General features: G+C 34.8%; 1 pseudogene; it reads left to right on the top strand.

Moving 5' to 3' along the window:
* The first annotated feature begins 2492 nt into the window (after positions 1–2492).
* On the top strand, positions 2493–5324 carry LOC149746949 (ATP synthase peripheral stalk subunit b, mitochondrial pseudogene; annotated as a pseudogene).
* Positions 5325–7292: the final 1968 nt, after the last annotated feature.

Here is a 7292-nt window from a genome sequence, read left to right as displayed (position 1 = left end):
ATGGTAACGAAAACCCAAAAACCTACAATACATACACACACAAAAAGAGAAAGGAGCCCAAACATGACATTAAAGAAAATCATCAAATCACAAGGGAAGAGGCTAAAAAAAGAAGAAACGAACAAAGAAGAACTGCAAAAACAATCAGAAAACAAGTAACAAAAGGTCAATAAATACACACTTTTCAATAATCACTTTAAATGTAAATGGACTAAATGCCCCAATCAAATGACACAGGGTAGCTGAATGGATAAAAAAGAAGACCCATCTATATGCTGCCTACGAGAGATTCACTTAAGAGCTAAACACACACATGGACTGAAAGTGAGGGGATATAAAAAGATATTGTATGTAAATGGAAATGAAAAGAAAGCTAGCTGGGGTAGCAATGCTCCTATCAGACAAAGTAGACTTTAAAACAAAGGCTATAACAAAAGACAAAAGGGCATTACATCATGATAAAGAAGTCAATCCATAAAGAGGATATAGCATTTGTAAACATATATGGACATAATACAGGAGCATCTAAATACATAAAGCAAATATTAACAGACATAAAGGGAGAAATTGACAGTATGTAATAATAACAGGAAACTTTAATACTCCACTTACAAAAATGGATAAATCATCCAGACAGAAACTCAGTAAGGAAACATTGGCCGTAAGTGACACATTAGACTGGATGGACTTAATAGACATCTACAGAACATTCCATCCAAAACAGCAGAACATGCATTCTATTCAAGTGCACATAGAAGATACTCCAGGACAGATCACATGCTAGGTCACAAAACAAGTCTCAATAAATTTAAGAAGATTAAAATCATATCAAGCATCTTTTCCAACAACGTTATGAAAGTAGAAATCAATATCAGGAAGAAAACTGGAAAAAACCTCAAACATTTGGAGACTAAACAGCATGCTACTAAAAAACAAATGGGTCAATGAAGAAATAAAAGAGAAAATCAAAAATACCTTGAGATGAATGAAAATAGAAACACAACTTTCCAAAATCTATAGGATGCAGCAAAAGCAGTTTTAATAAGGAAGTTTGTAGCTATACAAACCTACTTCAAGAAACAAGAAAAAATCTCAAATAAACAACTTAAATTTATACTTAAAGAAATTAGAAAAACAAACAAACAAACAAAAAACAAAGCTCAAAGGTAGTAGAAGAAAGGAAAGAATAGAGATCAGAGTGGAAATAAATAAAATATAGACCAAAAACAATAGAAAAGACCAATGAAACTAACAGCTGATTCTTTGAAAAGGTAAACAAAATTGATAAACCTTTAGTCAGACTCTTATCAAGAAAAAAAAAGAAAGAATGCAAAGAAAATTAGAAATGAAAGAGGAGTTACAACTGATGTCACAGAAATACAGTCATAAGAAAATACTACCAAGAGTTATATGCCATTGAATTGGACAACCTAGAAGAAATGGATACATTTCTAGAAACATACAATCTTCCATAACTGAATCAGGAAAAAATAGAAAATCTAGTATTGAAATTGAATCAGTAATCAAAAAATTACCAATAAACCAAAGTTCAGAACCAGATGGCTTCACAGGAGATCTACCAAACATTTAAAGAGAAGAGTTAACACATATTTTTCTCAACCTAATTCTAAAAAATTGAAGAGGAGGGAACACTTCCAACTCATTCTTTTTTTTTTAAACATATAATTTTTAAAATAATATATATTTTTAAATTTTCTTTTCTTTATTTATTTATATTTTGGCTGCTTTGGGTCTTTGTTGCTGCACAGGGGCTTTCTCTAGTTGTGGCGAGTGGGGGCTACTCTTTGTTGTGGTGTGAGGGCTTCTCATCATGTGGCTTCTCTTATTGTGGAGCAAGGGTGCTAGGACCACTGTCTTCAGTATTTGTGGCACACAGGCTCAGTAGTTATGGTTCATGGGCTCTAGAGCAGAGGCTCAGTAGTTGTGGCACACAGGCTTAGTTGCTCCACAGCATGTGAGATCTTCCAGGACCAGGGCTCAAAGCCATGCCCCCTGCACTGGCAGATGGATTCTTAACCACTGCACCACCAGGGAAGTCCCAAATTCATTCTACAAATCCAGCATTACCTTGATAATAAAACCAAAGACCCTACCAAAAAAAAAGAAAGAAATCACAGGCCAGTATACCCGATGAACATAGATGCAAACATTTTCAACAAAATATTAACAAACAAAATTCAACAATACATTAAAAGATTCATACGTCACCGACTGGGATTTATTTCAGAGATGCAAGGATGGTGCAATATCCACAAATTAATCAATGCAATACACCATATTAACAAAGCAAAGGATAAAAATCACATGATCATCTAAATAAATGCAGAAAAAGCATTTGATAAAATTCAACATCCCTTCATGATAAAAAAAAAACCTCTCAACAAAAATTGTATAGAGGGAACATACATCAATATGATAAAGTCCACTTATGACAACCCTACAGCTAACATCATACTCAATTGTGAAAACATTATGGAGTTTCCTCAAAAATTAATAATAGAACTGCTACTGGGGCACCAAGACTGCTGTGTAGATGCTACCCAGTGGTACTTTCTGCTGCCACTGCAGCAGGCCCCTCTCTGAAGAGTGCAGCCCTCCTCAGTCCAGGGGTATTGCAGGCAACAAGGATCTTTCATACAGGGCCGCCAAGTCTTGCCTCTGTACCACCTCTTCCTGAATATGGAGAAAAAGTTCATTTTGGGCTGATACCTGAGGAGTTCTTCCAGTTCCTTTATCCTGAAACTGGTGTAACAGTAACCTATGTGCTCAGAACTGGGCTTATCTTATATTTACTCTGCAAAGAAATATACGTGATAACTCCAGAGACTTTCTCCACCATATCAACAATAGGATTGCTTGTCTATGTAGTTAAAAAATATGGTGCCTCTATTGGGGAATTTGCTGATAAACTCAATGAGCAAAAAATTGCCCAACTGGAAGAGGCAAAACAGTCTTTCATCAAACAAATCCAGGATGCGATTGATCTGAAGAAGTCACAGCAGGAACTGGTTCAAAAGCTCCATTACCTTTTTGATGTCCAAAGGAATAACATTGCTATGGCCTTGGAGGTTACTTAATGGGAACGGTTGCATAGAGTATACAAGGAGATAAAGAAGCGCTTGGACTATCGTATCTCTGTGCAGACTATGATGCGTCAAAAGGAACAAGAGCACATGATAGGCTGGGTGGAGAAGCATGTGGTGCAGAGCATCTATGCACAGGAGGAGAAGGAGACAATTGACAAGTGCATTGCACATCTAAAGCTGCTCGCAAAGAAGGCTAAAGCACAGCCAGTTCTGTAAATGCATCTATCCCAACTGAGAGAGCTAGAAATAGTTGATTGACTAAATGGAAACTAGCCTATGTGACAGAATCTTTGTATATCGCTGTCTACTGAAGTTAGAGTTGACCTTTCTTAAAAATGAAAAGTTTGAGTTTCATATAATGCGAGAAATAAAACAGTCTATTGGCCAGTAAGATGTTTCTCTCATCCTTCTTGCTCTGCATTGAATTGTTCCATGATCACTTCTGAATAAGCAGTTTGCTTTGAATAAAATTTGGTACTGGACTAAAGATTATCAAGTTATAGTTTAAATTTTTAATTAATTCAACCATCTTGCAATAAGGTGACAGTTGAAACAAACAAACAAAGAAATAGAACTGCCATACAAACCAGGAATTCCACTCCTGGGTATTTACCTGAAAAATGAAAACACTAATTTGAAAAGGTAATGCACTCCTATGTTCATTTTAGCAATATTTATTCAATACAATAGCCACAATATGGATGCAACCTAAGTGTCCATTGATAGATGAATAAATAAAGAAGATGTGGTTATTATTAGCCATAAAAAATAATGAAAGTTTACCATTTTTGACAACACGGATGGGCCTAAAGGGCCTTATTTATGTGAAATAAGTCACACAGAGAAAGACAAATACTGTATGTTTTCATTTATATGTGGAAATTGAAAAAGAAAACAAACAAATATAATAAAACAGAAAGAGATTCACAGACACAGAGAACAATCTAGTAGTTGCCAGAGGGTAATGGGTGAGCAGATGTGTGAAATCGGTGAAGGGTCTAAGAATTTCAACCTATCAGTTATAAAATAAATAAGTCAGAAGGATATAGTGCAAAGCACACAGTAATAGGGTAATAACTTTGTATTTTTCATAATCTATAAAAGTATGGAATCACAGCTTTGTACACCCAAAACTAATATAAGATTGGCAGATGGGCAGTTAACTCTACTTCAATACAAAAAAGAAAAAAAAAAGAAAAATCAACTCAATAAATCACTTAAAAAGAAGGCAAAAAATACATAGACACATTAAGGGTGTACTAAGGGCTTTTAATAAGATAAAGTAAAATCAAATAGCATTTAAACAAAAGTATAAGAAAAGTCTTCATGTTAAAAAAACTTTAAAGTTATTAAATGTCATTCAGAGTAAAATAAATGAAGCTAGGTTTTTTGGTATCCATTTAATGTTGGACTTTAGAAAAGATTCGTTAATAACTGGCTGAGGAGATAAAACTAGAAGCCATGTGGGTTTTTTATTCACAGATATTTATCATATCATGTAAGAATCAATTCAGATATCTGCAAAGAGAATACATTATGATGTCAAAGCTTTTTTCATATTTTTACTTTGTATTTAAATCCAAAATCAGATAATGGATACATCACACCAAAGAATTCATTTCTCGCTGCAGTCTGGCTATTTTGCTTTGATATTTTCAACTAGCTTATTCTTCCTGTATTACATTTTACTTTTTCTTCATCTTTTTTTTTTTTCACATCCGTACATTTCTCTTTTTTTTAATTGAAGTATAACTGATTTACAATGTTGTGCCAGTCTCTGCTGTACAGCAAAGTGACTCAGTTTTACACACATAGACCTTTTAAAAAATATTCTTTTCCATTATGGTTTATCCTAGGAGATTAGAAATAGTTCCCTGTCCTATACAGTAGGACCTTGTTGCTTATCCATTCTAAATGTAATAGTTTGCATCTACCAACCCCAAATTCCCAGTCCATCCCTCTCCCTAATCCACATTGTACATTTCTTTGCTTCATTCAGTTCAATTTACTCTAATGTCTAGAAAGAATATTATAACTCAACCTTAGTGTAATAGTTTATAACCTCCTGATTTTGTGATCTTTTTAAGGACTGTCATATTGACAAGTAAATTATACTTACATCAGCCAATTTATGTACTTATGTACTTCAAATTTAACTTTATCACTAGTTGTCAAATTCTCCCCTGTGACCTTTTTAATGTTCCAATGTATTTGGCAATGTATGTTTTTTATTGACATTTCAATTTTGTTTTGCAGCATGCTAAAGTTACAAGAAAACAAATGACTGAAAGTTAAACCTGAGTCAAACCAGGCTAAAGTTAAGTTTCAGGAGTGTTTGGGAAGACCTTATTTTTGTTGAATGCGTTGACTTCTGGACCCTCTAGGATCCAGAAACATTCATTCAAGATCTGGATGTTGAACTTTATTTGGAAGGACGTAAGAACAAGGACAGGAGATCCTCACAAAACAAATCCAGAATTTAGACTTTCTTTTCACTAACTCTATGTTTTCATTTTTTGTTTTATGGTCAGTGAATGAAACCCCAAATCATTTAAACATTTTGCTTTTTAGTATGTAACATTTTCCTTTAGTGAGTTAATTACAATTTTGCTTAATTGTTTTGTTTCTTATTTCATGCCCAATTCATCCCAGATGCTATAAGTTGCTCTTCACAACTTTGTTTAGCTTGATGTCTCCTATTTTCTCCTGTACCTAGTACCAGGCATGATGCCTACTAGATACACTTTTTTTTTTTTAGCATCTTTATTGGAGTATAATTGCTTTACAATGGTGTGTTAGTTTCTGCTTTATAACAGAGTGAATCAGTTATACATATACACATGTTCCCATATTTCTTCCCTTTTGCATCTCCCTCCCTCCCACCCTCCCTATCCCAACCCTCTAGGTGGTCACAAAGCACTGAGCTGATCTCCCTGTGCTATGCGGCTGCTTCCCACTAGCTACCTATTCTATGTTTGGTAGTGTATATATGTCCATGCCACTTTCTCACTTTGTCACACCCTACCCTTCCTCCTCCGCACATTCTCAAGTCCATTCTATAGTAGGTCTGCGTCTCCATTCCCATCTTACCCTAGGTTCTTCATGACTTCTTTTTTTTTTTTTCTTAGATTCCATATATATGTGTTAGTATACAGTATTTGTTTTTCTCTTTCTGACTTACTTCACTCTGTATGACAGACTCTAGGTCCATCCACCTCACTACAAATAACTCAATTTTGTTTCTTTTTATGGCTGAGTAATATTCCATTGTATATATGTGCCACATCTTCTCTATCCATTCATCTGTTGATGGACACTTAGGTTGCTTCCACCTCCTGGCTATTGTAAATAGAGCTGCAATGAACCTTTTGGTACATGACTATTTTTGAATTATGGTTTTCTCAGGGAATATGCCCAGTAGTGGGATTGCTGAGTCATATAGTACTTCTATTTTCAGTTTTTTAAGGAACCTCCATACTGTTCTCCATAGTGGCTCTATCAATTTACATTCCCACAAGCAGTGCAAGAGTGTTCCCTTTTCTCCACACCCTCTCCAGCATTTGTTGTTTGTAGATTTTTTGATGATGGCCACTGTGACCAGTGTGAGATGATATCTCATTGTACTTTTGATTGGCATTTCTCTAATGATTAATAATGTTGAGAATTCTTTCATGTGTTTGTTTGCAATCTGTATATCTTTGGAGAAATGTCTATTTAGGTCTTCTGCCCATTTTTGGATTGGGTTGTTGCTTTTTTGTTATTGAGCTGCATGAGCTGCTTGTAAATTTTGGAGATTAATCCTTTGTCAGTTGCTTCATTTGCAAATATTTTCTCCCATTCTGAGGGTTGTCTTTTCGTCTTGTTTATGGTTTCCTTTGCTGTACAAAAGCTTTTAAGTTTCATTAGGTCCTATTTGTTTATATTTGTTTTTATTTCCGTTCCTCTAGGAGGTGGGTCAAAAAAGATCTTGCTGTGTTTTATGTCAAAGAGTGTTCTGCCTATGTTTTCCTCTAAGAGTTTGGTAGTGTCTGGTCTTACATTTAGGTCTTTAATCCATTTTGAGTTTATTTTTGTACATGGTGTTAAGGAGTGTTCTAATTTCATTCTTTTACATGTATCTGTCCAGTTTTCCCAGCACCACTTATTGAAGGTACTGTCTTTTCTCCACTGTATATTCTTGCCTCC

Source organism: Delphinapterus leucas, chromosome 17 (genome assembly GCF_059928025.1).
Source record: "Delphinapterus leucas isolate spDelLeu-1000000601 "Yukka" chromosome 17, BTC_Dleu_Yukka2, whole genome shotgun sequence".
Lineage (NCBI taxonomy): Eukaryota > Metazoa > Chordata > Mammalia > Artiodactyla > Monodontidae > Delphinapterus > Delphinapterus leucas.
This window is presented reverse-complemented; position numbering and strand designations above follow the sequence as displayed.